The 16,380-nt window shown below is 46.0% G+C and overlaps 1 non-coding gene across 1 annotated transcript; it reads right to left on the minus strand.

The window, feature by feature from the left end:
* Nucleotides 1-461: 461 nt before the first annotated feature.
* LOC138999801 (U1 spliceosomal RNA) lies at nt 462-625 on the minus strand. Its single transcript, XR_011469454.1, has one exon. It is a non-coding gene; the product is annotated as a U1 spliceosomal RNA (small nuclear RNA).
* Between the last annotated feature and the right edge of the window lie 15,755 nt (nt 626-16,380).

Here is a 16,380-nt window from a genome sequence, read left to right on the forward strand (position 1 = left end):
CGCCAATTACCATTTTTCTCTTTTATTAGTGTAGATTTTAAAAAGAGCTCTATAGGTAGGATAGCCTTGGCTGCAGGCAGCTAGCACAATGAGCAGCTTCTGCAGGACGTAACTTTCATGACCTCTCATTCCCAACCTGCACTTCGGGGAAAACCCACCGACTGACCCACCGACCCACCGACCCGTGAGGCATTACTTGCTTTGGGATTGCCCAGTTCTGTGCTGAGGAAAATTTGAACCTGGGAAATAAGCAGCTAAAAACGTCAAACTGGTTTGAGAGGTTCTGAAAGCTGGGAGGGAGGTAAAGAGAATGCAAAAGAAAGAATCTGAAACCCACTGTAGCCCTCTGATAGGAGAGAAAAAAGACTTTTCAAGTGAAAGAGTCCGGAACAGGAAAACCACGCAACCACCCACGCTACGCTACGCTACACAGTCGCTTCTACTTTTGAGACCGTAAAAACCAGGGGAGAGCGCGAACGCAGTCCCCCACTACCACAAATTATGCAGTCGAGTTTCCCACATTTGGGGAAATCGCAGGGGTCAGCACATCCGGAGTGCAATGGATAAGCCTCGCCCTGGGAAAACCACCTTCGTGATCATGGTATCTCCCCTGCCAGGTAAGTATGAGTTGCTCGCACCGCCCAAACCCCAACCCCCACGCGCGACACACTTTGCACACACGCTCACTCCACTCAACACGCCGCTGCGCCCCCGCTGCCCCAGGGACCCGAGCGACAACCGCGCCCGATGCGACAGCAACCCCGGGGGCGCTTCCGTCACGGGTGCGGGGACGTGGGGGCGCCGGCGGAGTGCGACCGGCAGCCTCTGCGCGCCTGCTCATCTGCGTACGCCACGCCCCCTCCATGACGTCCCCGGCGCCCTGTCTCCGGGTTCTGATCCGCGCCTCTGGCCGCGAGGAGACCAGTCCCCGACCCGGGAGGGAGGGCCGGCTCTCGCCGCACCCGGCGCCCAGCACTTGTGATGGCCCCACCGAGGGTGGGTCAGGGCCCGGGCTCGGTCTCGCCTTCCTGTCAACCACAGTGACACGCCGCAGAGTGTCCGTTCAACTTAGAGACTCAGATCAGAGTTTCCTCATCAATTTACAGGAAACTTTCCCTCCTCATCCCTGGCCTTTCAGGTTAGGCGGTGACCCCATCGAGCCGCAGGCAAAGGAACAGGGGACGGAAGGTCAGGCCAAGGCGGCCGTTCGCGGGGGAGCCGCGGGGGCCGGGGCGGGGGAGGCGCGTCTCTGAAAGGAGCTGAACGGAAATGTCACACTCCCGGCTCGGGGCTCGGTGCCGCCTCAGGCCCCCGGGTCTCTCTCTCCTCCGCCGAGAAGGCTCCTTCTTGAGTCGAGTGGAGGCTGAAGGCGCCTCCCGGACCATGGTGGCTCCTGAGCGGTCGGTCCCCGGAGCACAGCCCGGGGGAGGCGGACTGGAGGCCGGGGGCGGTCCAGCTGCGGGGAGGTGGGGACACTATGCAGCAGCCTGTTTGTTGTAGTGGCTGCTGTTGGTGTGACTCCTCAGCCGAGAACATTTCTTCCATTGCTTTCTAGAGAGAGAGTGGAAGGGAGGCTGGTAGGGGAGAGACAGACACAGAGAAAGAGGGAGAGAGAAACGTCCACGTGAGAGCGACACCACGATTGGTGGCCTCCCAAACCCGCCTGGAGCGGGACGGGGATCCGCCTGCCACCACGTACTGAACTCTCCACCCTCCAGTGCTCCGGGCGGATGCTGTAAACACGGAGCCACACCGGCCTGGACAGTCTAGCCTTCTGGCTTAAAAAACGCAACGACTGTCCTGGCCGGTGTGGCTCAGTGGGTGGGAGGCATCCTGGACACCGAAAGGTGCAGACTCTACTCCGGTCAGGGCACCTGCCCAGGTTGCGGGTTCCACCCTCAGCAGGGACATCTATGGAAGGCAACCGACCCATGTTTCTCTCTCACATTGATGTTTCTCTCTCTCTCTCCCCCTTTCTGTCTCCAAACTCAATAAAAAACTATCCTGGAGTGAGGATTCAAAACAAACAAACAAACAAACAAACAAAAAAACAATGAAGAAAACGCTATCATGCCCATAGCGCTATGCCTGTGAAAAGTAATAAATTGAAGCCCAACAAAACGAGGTGAGCCTGTACTTTGCTGTAACCGCCCTAAAAATGTAATGCCGTGCCCTCCTCTGGGCACCACATTTGGAGGCACTTGCGGTCATTTGTTCAAGTGTTGGTGGCGTTAACATTGATTACTTGGGTAAGGTGGTGTACCAGTTACCCAGGGCTGTGTAACAAAGGGCCCTCAGACAGTGATTTAAAATAATGGCCGTTTATTTGCTCACAATTCTTTGGATCGGCAATTCTGGCTGGGCTCAGCTGGGCAGTTCTCCAGGTCTCCAGGTCTCCAGGTCTCCAGTGGAATCACTCACACAGCTGCCGCCAGCTGGGGCCGGGCATGTGCCCTGACCGGGAAACGAACCATGACCTCCTGGCCCACACAGAGGTCGCAGCTCAACCACTGACCCACACCGGCCGGGCCGTTACTGCTTTTATTTCTTTGGATGTTCAGATGTTTTTCGACCGGGCCCATGAAAGCCCCTTCGAGTCGGCTGCCTTTGGAGATGTTCACATACTCTTTGGAGCATTTCCTTATTTTCTGGCACAGCGTGTTCCGAGCTCACTCAGGGAAGGGGTCCCCTTCCCTGGCTCCTTGAAAATCATCTATTTCTCCAAAAAGCCTGGTTCTTTCATTGGGGAATGGCATTTGGAAAGCAAGAACAGGCCCCTGGGTGTGCTTATTGTTAACAGGTGTCTTCACGTGGAGGCCCCTTAGGTGGATCCGGCTAGGAAATACTACATGCATTCCCTACACATATCTAGGTCTATTAAAAAGAATGAGCCCCTACTGATATCTTCAATTCCAGTTTCCCACTTAACACAACAGCCTCCCTCCTTGTCCTCCCATTCCGTACTTGACTCCCAGGATCCCTTAACTTACTAAATCCTACGAAACACACAGCATCGTTACAGAATTGTTACAATCATATCGCTATGAAAAACAAACCTACTGTGGGACACTTTCGTATTGGTTGTCAGTTTTATCCTTAGACTCAAAGATGCTTATGGTCAACTCCATCTACTTTCCCTCTGTACCCTTCAGTGCCATAGTCCCAGAAGACTCTGAATGTGCTCTTTATGCCTCCCTGGCCTGATTCATGCTCTTCCCTTTATCTGAAATGCTCTCCCTCACACATTACCTGGTAAAGATTTGCTCATCCTACAAGCTCAAACTCATTCTGCAGTGTCTATAAATGTTTCTCTGACTTACTCAAGTGAAATCATCTGTTTCTACTGCTACCAGAGTAGTTTGTACCTCCTTCTAATGTAATATTCATCATGTTATATTATAGTTTTTCTCATTTCCTTCAGTGGACTTTGGCTATCTCCTATTACATACACATTGTTTGGCAAGTAGATGCTCAATATTTTTTAATTAATGAATAAATATATTAAATTCTTGAACCTTTTTCCATAGGTGCTGCAGACGATTACAATAGAATTGGTTCTTCATTATATGCTTTAGGAACTCAGGATTCTACAGATATATGCAAGTAAGGATTCTGATTTTTTTTAAGTAAATACAAATAAAACAAAAAATTTGTTGGCAGGCTGGGCAAACACAATAATTCAGACCCAGCACACATTTTTTAAAAAATATATTTTTATGTGTTTCAGAAAGAAAGGGAGAGGGAGAGAGAAATAGAAACATCAATGAAGAGAGAATCATTGATCTGCTGTCTCCTACATTCCCACAAATGGGATCGAGCCCGCAACCCAGGCCTGTGCCGGTGACCGAAATCGAACCTGGAACCTTTCAGTCTGCAGGCCGACGCTCTATCTACTAAGCCAAACCGGCTGGGGCTGTTTAACCTTTATTGTTGAGAGTATTAAAGATGTCTGCCCTATACCTCCCAACCCACTGTCCCCCTCCACCTGGTTCCCTCCCCATCCCAGTGAAATTTTACAAATTTAACACATCTATGTAATGAACACACAAATCAAGAAAGAACATTACCAGCAACCCAGATGCCCTTCCTAGCTACCAACTCCTATAAGACTAACCACTATCCTAGCTTCTAACAGCATAGATTAGTTTCATTTTCATATTTCCTATAAGTGCAGTATGCATTCTTTTGTGTCTAGTTTCACTTAGTCAATATTATGTACATAAGATTCCTCCATGTCGTTACATGTAGGTGTATTTCCTTCACCTTACTACTGTATAGTATCCTATTGCAAGGATATACTTAAATTTATCTGTTCTCCTGTGGGTAGAGCATTTGGATAGTTTCTAGTTTGGAGCTCTTTACAAATGGTACTGCTAAGACCGTTCTTGTATATCTTCAGTTGAACATAGTGCACTTTTCTGTTGGGTGTACATAACTAGAAGGGGAATTGGTGGGTCCCAGGGTATCCATGTGAAAAGATTTTGTAGATACTGCCAAACTGTTTCTGAGTGATTGTAACAGTTTACATTCCCACCAGAAGGAATGAGCATTGGATTGCTGCACAAGCTTGTAATACTTGGTACTTTTTTTTTCTATTTTAGCTATTCTGGTGGATGTGCAAGGTTTTTTATTTTAACATTTAAAAAATATATTTTTATTGATTTCAGAAAGGAAGTGAGAGGGAGAGAGAGATAGAATCATCAATGAGGAGAGAAAATCATTGATCAGCTGCCTCCTGCAGACCCCACACTGAGGATTGAGCCCTCAACCTGGACATGTGCCCTGACCGGGAATTGAGCAGTGACCTGGTTCATAGGTTAACACTCAACCACTGAGCCATGCCATCCAGGCTTAACTTTTTATGTTGACAACAATTTCATACTTACAGAAAAGTTGCAAGAGTAAGACCAAAAATTCATATACATGCATCACCCAGATATCCCAAATGTTAACATTCTCTATGTTGCTTTAAGTTCTTTGTCTTTTCTGCCCTTTGTATACATCTCTGTGTTTTTTATAGGTTAGATTTTCTTATGTTTATGGCCAAGTACTATTCTATTGTGTAAATGTATCACAGCTTTTTTTTATGTATTGATTTTAGAGAGAGGAAGGGAGAGAAAGAGAAAAACATGGATTTGTTGTTCCACTTTTTTATGCATTCATTGGTTGATTCTTGTATTTGCCCTGACCAGGGATCAAACCCGCAACCTTGGCATATCTGGACAATGTTCTAAGTAACTGAACTATCCAGCCAGGGCTACATCTCTGTTTTTTGAGATAAATAATTTTAATATACTAGTGTAACCAACATGATTATCAATGATTCCCCTTAATGTCATCAAATATCCAGAAGACAGATTTTTCCAGTTGTCTCAAAATTGGCTTTTTACCATGGGATTTTTTTGAGTCAGCATCCAAACAAGGTCCCCATCTTGTATTTTGTTGACATAGTCCATCTTTCTTTATCAAACTCTGATTCTCCTGAATGAATGGAGAGTTCTCACCTTTTTAAATATATATATTATTCATTTCAGAGAGGGAAGGGAGAGGGAGAGAGAGATAGAAACATCAATGATGAGAGAGAATCATTGATTGGCTGCCTCCTGCACACCCCACACTGGGGATCAAGCCCACAACCCAGGCATGTGCCCTTGACTAGAGTTGAACTCAGGACCCTTTAGTTCACAGGCCAATGCTGCATCCACTGAGCCAAACTGGCTAGGGTGAGTTCTCACCTTTTTAATCTGACGTGGATACTTCCCATTTGATCCCAGTTTAAACTAACCACATCTATATATTGCTCCGTGCTGGCTTCAAACACATTTTGTTAGTATTTTGACTGTTTTCTGGTTTCCTCCGTACAAGGATTAGTTTCAATTATCTAGTTTACCACTGCCAGCTTTATTACTTTAAAATCACGTGTGCATATCAATTGCTATGAAATGAATAGAGAGAAAATACAAGTGAAGCTGAAAGACAATATTGAAACTCTTTATAGCCAAGAAATTGAGTCCAATAGAGTTCTTCCATAAATTCACTAATATCATTTGATCTCATCTTTTTTTTCTGTTCATTTTTTTGTCAGAGTTACAAAGAAAAGGAACAGGCTGGTAGAAAGGAAACTCAGATTACATAGGAATGAATACTATAGTTATTTATATCTTTACCTAGAGGCCCGATGCACAAAAATTTGTGCAAGAGTAGGCTTTCCTTCCCCTGACTGCCAGCACCGGCTTCCCTCCAGCAACAGGGACCTGGGCTTCCCTCCTCCGGCTGCCCTCAGGCTGCCCTCAGGCACCCAGGACCCGGCTGGCTTCCCTCCAGCCCTGGTTTGGTCAAGAAGGATGTCCGGAATGACATCCGGAAGATGTCTGGTCTAATTAGCATATTACCCTTTTATTATTATAGACTAGAGGCCCGGTGCACAAAAATTTGTGCACTCGGGGGGGAGGGGGGGCCCCTCAGCCAGGCCTGTGCTCTCTCGCAGTCTGGGAACCCTCAGGAGATAACGACCTGCTGGCTTAGGCCTGCTCCCAGGTGGCAGAGGGCAGGCCCAATCCCTAGGAGCAGCCCCTGGTTGGGCTCAGAGCAGAGCTGATTGGGGAGTTGGGGCACCGCCCACTGTCATGCACAGAGCAGGGCGGATCAGGAGGTTGCAATGCCACCCTCAGTCACGCTCAGGGTAGGGCCAAATGGGGGGTTGGGGCACCACCCCCTGTCACACTCAAGGCAGGGTCGATGGGGAGGTTGCGGCGCCACCCCCTGTCAGACACAGAGCAGGGCCAATCAGGGGGTTGGGGCGCTGCCCCCTGTCACTCACAGAGCAGGACCCATCAGGGGGGTTGGGGCTCTGTACCCTGTCACACACAGAGCAGGGCCTATCAGGGGGTTGAGGAGCTCCCCCCGTCACTCACAGAGTAGGGCCTATAGGGGAGTTGGGGTACGGCCCCCTGTCACACACAGAACAGGGCAGATCAGGGGGTTGGGGCACCGCACCCTGTCACACTCAGGGCAGGGCCGATGGGGAGGTTATGGCTCTACCCCGTCACACACAGAGCAGGGCCCGTGGCGGGGGGGGGGGGGGGGGTGTTGGGGTGCCGCGCCCTGTCACACACACAGCAGGGCCAATCAAGGGGTTGGGGCGCCGCACCCTGTCACACACAGAGCCACAGGGTGATCAGGGGATTGGGGAGCTCCCCCCTATCAGGCACAGAGCAGGGCTGATCAGGGGGTTGGGGCGCCTTCCCCTGTCACGAACAGAGCTGGGTGAATAGGGTGGTTGTGGCCCCACCCCCGTCACACACAGAGCCGCAGGGCAATCAGGGGGTTTGGGTGCTGCCCCCTGTCATGCTGATCCCGGTGCCGGGAGGCCTCGCGGCTCCACTGATCTCGGTGCTGGGAGGCATATTACCCTTTTACTATATAGGATAGAAGTTTGGTGCACGGGAGGGGGCCGGCTGGTTTGCCCTGAAGGGTGTCCTGGATCAGGGTGGGGGTCCCGCTTGGGTGCCTGGCCAGCATGGATGAGGGAATGATGGGTGTTTGCATCTGGTCACACCCCCTTCAGGGTGGGGGTCCCCACTGGGGTGCCTGGCTAGTCTGGGTGAGGGGCTGAGGGCTGTTTTCAGGCTGGCAGGTGACTGAAGCTCCCAACAGCTCCTTTTTTCTTTTTTTTTTTTAATTCTGGGCCAGCTTTAGCTCTGACACTTGGCTCCAGCTCTGAGGCCTCGGCTGCTGAAAGCAGGTATCTGGTTTGTTTGGGTTCTATAATCTAAACACTGTTTCAACTCCAGATCTGAGATCCCGGCTCTCGCTGAAAGCAGGTTTCTGGGGTTTTGTTTAGCTTCTATATTTGTAACAATGTTTCAAACTGCAAGCTCAGAGGCCAGCAGCAGCAGGTGGGGAACGTTGGCTTCCTCCATCACTGAAGCAAGCAAGCCTCCTGTTCGCTTCAAGCTGCCTGGCTGCCGGCCGCCATCTTGGCTGGCAGTTGATTTGCATATCACCCTGATTAGCCAATGGGAAGGGTAGCAGAGGTACGGCTAATTACCATATTTCTCTTTTATTAGATAGGATTATTTACAGTAATTAAGAAAGAAAACACTGAGTGTAGAATATGAGTGATGACTAAATGCCAGTTTTCTTCCCCTTTTTCAGAAAATAGAAGCACAAGTGTCTGCTGACCAAAACCTCAAATTTTCTGACCTTTTAAAATTTTACTTAAGAGAATCTCAAGCTGCTAAGGTAACTTTATTGTTGATTGTTTTTTACATGAACTATTTAACAAAAAGCCATCTCTTTAAAGTTGTTAGACTTCAGATTGTCAATGGTGATTTAGCTCTTGATTTTATTTTTTATTGATTTTTTACAGAGAGGAAGGGAGAGGGATAGAAAGTTAGAAACATCAATGAGAGAGAAACATCGATCAGCTGCCTCCTGCACACCCCCTACTGGGGATGTGCCTGCATCCAAGGTACATGCCCTTGACTGGAATTGAACCTGGGACCCTTGAGTCTGCAGGCCGATGCTCTATCCACTGAGCCAAACCAGTCAGGACTAGCTCTTGATTTTAAATGATTACGTTTCTTTGTTTCTTTAATGTATTAATGAGAGAGAGAGAGAGAGAGAGAGACATGGGTTTGTTGTTCCACTTATTTACACATTTGTTGATTGATTCTTGTGTGTGCCCTGACCGTGTTTGAACCCACAGCCTTGCTTATCAGGGCAACACTCTAACCACCTGACCTGCCAGGCCAGGGCTAAAGTATGTTTTCAAGTCTGATTTGTTTTTTTCTCCTTTTAGTAACTGTAAGTCAGGGGAAAATAAAAATTTCCTCTGTAAACTTCGTGTACAATGTAGTCTAAAAATTTTTTATGAATTTGATATACTTAGTCTGGTAAAATACCTGCAAAAATAAAAGTAAAACCCCCAAATAACAGTTGTATAGCTAAAGGATTCCTAATTTGGTCTATATAAGTCCACTATTGAAGGTGGGAGAGATCCATAAAACAAGGATAGGTTTTATTTTAAGGCAACTCAAATTTCCTTTTGGAAATCTGTCTAGGTACAAGACTAAAACTCTTACTAATCAAAACAATATTTAACGCCAAAGCCGGTTTGGCTCAGTGGATAGAGCGTCGGCCTGCAGACTGAAGGGTCCCGGGTTTGATTCCAGTCAAGGGCATGTGCCTTGGTTGTGGGCATATCCCTAGTGGGAGATGTGCAGGAGGCAGCTGATCGATGTTTCTCTCTCATCGATGTTTCTAACTCTCTATCTCTCTCCCTTCCTCTCCGTAAAAAATCAATAAAATATATTTTTAAAAAAACAAAAACAATATTTAACAAAAACATCTTTTTTTAAATATATATTTTATTGACTTTTTGCAGAGAGGAAGGGAGAGAGATAGAGAGTTAGAAACATCGATGAGAGAGAAACATCGATCAGCTGCCTCCTGCACATCTCCTACTGGGGATATGCCCGCAACCCAGGTACATGCCCTTGGCCGGAATCGAACCCGGGACCCTTCCGTCCGCAGGCCGATGCTCCATCCACTGAGCCAAACCGGTTTCGGCAACAAAAACATCTTAAAAGCATGGAAAACTTAGTGACTCAGATACTCCAAAATGAATGTTAATTTATGAACTGAGATATTGCACAGAAAATTCCCGTTTGATCTGTAAAGCTTATCAATTTATAAATAACCCTTTTATTTTTAAAAAAAAAATTTATTGATTTTTTACAGAAAGGAAGGGAGAGGGATAGAGAGTCAGAAACGTCAATGAGAGAGAGACATCGATCAGCTGCCTCCTGTACACTCCTTACTGGGGATGTGCCTGTAACCAAGGTACATGCCCTTGACTGGAATCGAACCTGGGACCTTTCAATCCGCAAGCCAACGCTCTGTCCACTGAGCCAAACTAGTCAGGGCAAATAACCCTTTTAAATGTGAGGGCTGCCCTAGCCAGTTTGGTTCAGTGGATAGAGCGTTGGCCTACAGACCAAAGGGTCCGGCTTCAATGACCAGTCAAGGGCATGTATCTCAGTTTCAGGCTCCTCCCTGGCCTACTCCCTGGTTGGGCTCACATAATCGATGTGTTTCTCTCACATCAATGTTTCTCTCTGTCTTTCCATCTCTCTCCCACTCTCCCTAAAAAAAAAAAAAAAAATCAATGGAAAAATATTTTCAGGCGAGAATTAGCAAAAAATAAAAATGAATAACAATAATAATGAGCTAGATCTTCCATTGCATAGCAATATAAAAAAATTTTTTTAATCTGAGGACTTACTGAAGGTACTTGCAAATATACCATCAATATCAAATTATTGATTTGAGAGAGAGAGAGAGAGAGAGAGAAGAAAGGTGGAACACAGAGGGTTTTTAGGGCAGTGAAACCATTCAGGATGATACTTATGGTGGATACATGTCATCACACATTTGTTAAAAACAACAGAATGTACAACACTGAGAGTGAACTCTAGTACAAACTTTTAATCATATTGAGTCTTATAAATGATTTACATTGGATAGGCCATTATAAAATGAATTGTTCACTTTTGAAGACTTTAAATTTATTATCATCATATATAATAAAAGACTAATATGCAAATCAACCAAACAACAGAACAACCGGTCACTATGAAGCGCACTGACCACCAGGGGGCAGACGCTCAATGCAGGAGCTGCCACCTGGGAGTCAGTACACTCCCACAGGGGGAGTGCTGCTCAGCCAGAAGTTGGGCTCACAGCTGGCAAGCACAGCATTGGTGGCAGAAGCCTCTCTCGCCTCCACAGCAGTGCTAAGGATGTCCAACTGCCAGCTTAGGCCCGCTCCTCAGTCAGCAGTCAGACATCAGTTGTACATCCCCTGAGGGCTCCTGGACTATGAGAGGGTGCAGGCCGGGCTGAAGGACCGCCCCCTGCCCCGGTGCAAGAATTTCGTGCACCGGGCCTCTAGTTTTATTATAATACTAGAGGCCCAGTGCACAAAATTCATGCATGGGTAGAGTCTCTAGTGGCTGCCGGCTGCTGGCTGCCAGCTGGGGCCTCCCTTTGCACCCGCCTTGGCCTGGCAACGCTCGCTCACCTGCTCCACCATCCTGCCTTGGTCCAGCTCTCATCGGGGCCCATTGGGGCTGGAAGAACCTCCACTGCCACCCGCTGCCAGCGCGGTGTCACCGACGCCTGCCATGTTGGTGACAGAAGAATTGAATTAAAACACACACATACACACACACACACACACACACACACTACAATTATATATCACTATACATCTTTTTTTTTTTTTTTAAATATATTTTATTGATTTTTTACAGAGAGGAAGGGAGAGGGATAGAGAGTTAGAAACATCGATGAAAGAGGAACATCGATCAGCTGCCTCCTGCACATCTCCTCCTAGGGATGTGCCTGCAACCCAGGTACATGCCCTTGACCGGAATCGAACCCGGGACCTTTCAGTCCGCAGGCTGACGCTCTATCCACTGAGCCAAACCGGTTTTGGCTATCACTATACATCTTAATTAGAATGCCTAAAATGGAAAAATTCTGACAAAAATTATAGCAACTGGCCCTGGCCGTGTGGCTCAGTTAGTTGGGGGTCATCCATACAATGAAGGGCTGCTGGTTTGTTTCCGATTCCTGGTATGGGGCATGCAGGCGGCAGCTGAGCAAGGGCTCTCACATTGATGTTTCTCTTTTCTCCCTTCCTCTCTCTCTAAATATCAATAAACTATTTTGAAAAATTATAGCAACTGGAACTTTCATGCACTGTTAGTGGAACTACGATGCAATACTTTGGAAAAGTGTAACAGTTTCTTTGAAAATTAAGCATATATACTCTGGTTTCTCTTCAGATCACATAAATCTTTTGCAAAAAAACAAACAAACAAAAAATTAAGCATACTAGTAGACTACCCTATGATCCAGTCATTCAGTTTAGGTATTTGAAAACATATGTCCCCGCAGATGTTCACATCTGCTTTATTTGTAACTAGAGGCCGCATGCACAGATTCGTGCACCAATGGGGTCCCACAGCCTGTCCTGTGGGAGTTGGGCCAAAACCGGCTCTCTGACATTCCCCGAGGGGTCCTGGATTGCGATAGGGTACAGGCCAGGCCGAGATACCCCACCAGTGCATGATTGGGGCAAGGGGGGGACCACAGGTGGGCTCCAGGGAATGTCCCGCCCATCTCACCCAGTCCTGATCAGCCGGATCCCAGCAGCAAGCTAACCTACTGGTTGGAGCATCTGCCCCTTAGTGGTCAGTAAGCATCATAGCGACTGGTCGAACACTTAGCATATTAGGCTTTTATTTTATAGGACTAGAGACCCGGTGCACGATTTCGTGCACAGGCGGGGTCCCTTGTCCTGGACGGCAATCAGGGCTAATCAGGGGAGGGACTGCAGGAGGTTGGCCGGCTGAGGGGGAGGCACCATGGGAGGTTGGCCAGATGCAGGAGGTTGGCTGTGGGAGGGCACTAACCACCAGGGGTCAGATGCTCAATACAGGATCTTCCCCCTGGTGGTCAGTGCATGTCATAGCTACCGGCCAGTTGGCCAGTCGTCTGGTCATCCTGTCATAACAGTCACTTCAGTTTTTATATATGGAGATAGCTGAAAACTGGCAACAACAACCCAAATGTCCACCAACAGGTGAGTGGATAAACAAACTGTGGTACAGCCAGCCATACAGTGGAATGTTACTCAGCAATAAAAAGGAATGAACATCTCCTTCAAGCAAAAACATGGATGAATTTTAAAAGATGGAGAAAGAAGCCAAACAATAGAGAATGTAGTTTATACTAGAGTTCACTCTGAGTGTTGTACATTCTGTTGGTTTTAACAAATGCATTCACCGTTATGAGTGTCATCCGGAATAGTTTCACTGCCCTAAAAGTCCTCCATGCTCCACCTATTTATCCTCCTTCCTCCTAACCCTTGTTGGTCTTTATACTTGTCACCATAGTTCTGCCTTTTCCAGAATGTCATATAGTTGGGCCTTTTCTTTTTTTTTTTTTTTTTTCCAGTTGATCAGCAGCCTAGTCAGGACCTCTAGCCAGGATTTCCAGCCAAAGTTCTGGTCGGAGCTCTGGTTAGGAACTGATGAGGTTCTGATGTTTATTGTCTTGTTACATCCATATTTATACCAGCCGATTTTAATCCTGTCAATTTCTATTACAAAGGTTAGGGCGTTTCTTATCTCCATTCCAGGGAGTAAAGATTATGTAGCTTAACTACCCGCCTGGCACTTAATTAAGGGGTTGTATCCCCTCCCTAACCTCAGGGAAAAATCCCCACCTGGGGAAACAACCTTTCTCAGAGAGGTGACCTTGGTTAAAACACATGGCGCTAAAGGGAGCAAACATATTAAGAACAATATGCTATATATGCCAGGTCCATTGAAACATATGCTGTGCAGATGTTTCTTTCCTGCAGTGACTGTGTCAAGCAGCAAGGATGGACCGGCTTCCGGCAAATTCCTAGTTGGGCCTTTTCAGACTGGTTTTTCCCATTTAATAATACCCATGTAAGTTTCCTCTATGTCTTTTCTTTTATTTTCTTTTTATCTTTTTCCTCTATGTCTTTTCATAGCTTCATAACTCATTTCCTCTTAGCACTGAGTAGTGTTCCATTGTCTGGATGTACCAAGGTTGTTTGTCCACTGACCTACTGAAGGACATCTTGGTTGCTTCCAAGTTTTGGCAATTATGAGTAAAGCTGCTATAGACATTCATGTGCAGGTTTTGGGTGGACATAAGTTTTTAACTCTTTTGAGTAAATACAAAGGAGCACAATTGCTAGCTCATATGAAAAGAGTGTGTTTATTTTTTAAAAAATATTTTTATTGATTTCAGAAAGGAAGAGAGAGGGAGAGAGGGATAGAACAACAATGATGAGAGAGAATCATTGATCGGCTGCTTCCTACAAGTCTCACACTGGGGATTGAGCCCGAAATCTGGGCATGTGCCCTGAACAGGAATCAAACCTGTGACCTTTTGGTTAATAGGTCAATGCTCAACCACTGAACAACACTGGTGGGGCTGTGTTTATTTTATATATGTATATTTTTTAATTGATTTCAGAGAGGAAAAGAGAGGGAGATAGAAACATCAATGAAGAGAGAAAATCATTGATCAGCTGCCTCCTGCAAGCCCCCTACTAGGGATTGAGCCACAACCTGGGCATGTGCCCTTGCCCAGAACCAAACCCGGGACACTTCACTCCGCAGGCCGACACTCTGTTCACTGAGCTAAACAAACTAGGGCGATTTGTGCGCTTTTTTAAGAGAGAGGAAAACATCCTCCGGCTGCCTCCTGCATTCACCCCTACCAGGGATCAAACCCGCAACCTACACTGGAACTGGTGACCTTTCTGTGCACAGGATGACACTCAACCAACTGAGCCACACCAGCCAGGGCTGTTTTCATTGACTTTAGAGGAGAGAGAGAGAGAGAGAGAGAAATGCATCAGTTGCCTCCCATACACATTCTGACCAGGGATCGAACCTGCAACCTGGGTATGTGCCCTGACTGGTAGCAATGCTCTAAACACCAAACCACACTGGCCAGGGCCCATCTGTAAGAACTATTAAGTGTACAGTTCAGTCGTGTTAAGTATGTTCACATTGTGTAACAGATCTCTAGGATTTTTTTATTTTGAGCATTTAATTTTTAAAATGTAATTGCAGGCTTCATTTACAGCTGTTAGTGTTTAGCTTGCTAGTCTTAGCCTAGAGCACTCATATCTTTTAAAAATATGGATTTGATCGCATAGAATTTACTATTAAACTAATTATTCCTACAAAGTGGTGTACATTTGTAATTTGTATGAACTTCTCTTTTATAACTTCATCTAAATTTTAATGTAAAAGATTGATCCAGCACCAAAGGAATCAACATTTGTTAATCTAATTATAAAACTAGGTGGCACGAAGAAAGGCTAATTTCTGTTATTGTTGTTGTTGCTGATCCTCACCCGAGGATAATTTCCATTGATTTTTAGGGAGAGGAGAAGAGAGAGGGAAAGACAGACAGATACATTGATGTGAGAGAAACACATCGATTGGTTGCCTCCCGTGCGTACCACATCGCTCAGTCACCACTATCCAGTGTGGTAGCCACTAGCCTCGTGTGGCTATCAAACACTTGAGATGTGGGTAGTGCAAATGAGGAAGTGAGTTTTTCTTTATGTTTAATTTTTTTTTTACTTTTTAAATATTGATATTTAGAGAGAGAGGAAAGGAGGAGGGGAGAGGGAGGGAGAGAGAGAGAGACAGAGGAGAATCAATGTGAGAGTGAAACATTGATCACCTGCCTCCTGTACAACCCCTACCGGGGATCAAGCCTGCCACCCGGGCATGTGTCCTGACCAGTACTGGAACCCCACAACCTTTCGGTTCATGGGACAGCGCCCAACCAACTGAGCCACACCGGCCAGTGCATGTTCACTTTTTTTTTTTTTTAATTTTTTTATTGTCTAAAGCAGTGGTTCTCAACCTTGGCTGCACATTAGAATCACCTGTGCAGCCAAGGTTGTGAACCACTGGTCTAAAGTTTTACATACGTCTCCTTTTTCCCGAGTTGACTCCCCCTCACCCCCCAAGTGCATGTTTACTTTTGACCAGCAGAAATGTAAATTTTACGTAGCTGCACATAGCTAATGGCTACAGCATCGGCATCTTAGCATCATACAGTTTTTAGCATCTAATGATTTTTGCCTGACTTTGATATTAATATGATGGTTGCCAAGTGGTCATTTTGTAACTCCATCATTCTTTATACATTTCGGTTGACTTTCTACTTGAAGGAAGGAGTTTCTTTCACCCCATTTTATGTATTATGTAACCTAAATATTGGGGCAAAAGTAGGCTTCCATTTGTCTAGAAAATAATACAAGAATTATAAGTAATAATAATAATACCAGAATAAACTGTTCTTCACATACTCACAACTGTAAACCTACTTTTGCCTCGCCCTGTACTTAAGTTTGCCTTTACACCTCTCCAAATTTGGATGGCAGTGTACGTGCTTTACAAATGGGTACTTAGGTATGAATTTCATACTTTTGTATGTAATCTTACCATTTTTATCAAGACTGCAATACTTAGAGTGGATGGTACATCCCTTGGCCCCTTACAAATGGTTACTTAGGTATGAACTTCATACAATACTGTTGCCTGTAATCTTACCATTTTTATAAAAACCGCTATATATCTATGCGAGTGTATTTGTTAATAGCTATAGGACAGTGATAGGAACCTATCTTACAGCCAGAAAGTGTTCAGTGGTTTAACCCGGACACAAAGGGCATACTTCCTCCCTCATTCGAACGTTCCAGATCAAAGCATTAACATTGGTCTTGCTGGAAGTTTACTGAAG

The sequence above is a fragment of the Myotis yumanensis genome, unplaced genomic scaffold (assembly GCF_028538775.1).
Source record: "Myotis yumanensis isolate MYYU_CA2020_CCGP unplaced genomic scaffold, mMyoYum1.0.hap1 SCAF_1, whole genome shotgun sequence".
Lineage (NCBI taxonomy): Eukaryota > Metazoa > Chordata > Mammalia > Chiroptera > Vespertilionidae > Myotis > Myotis yumanensis.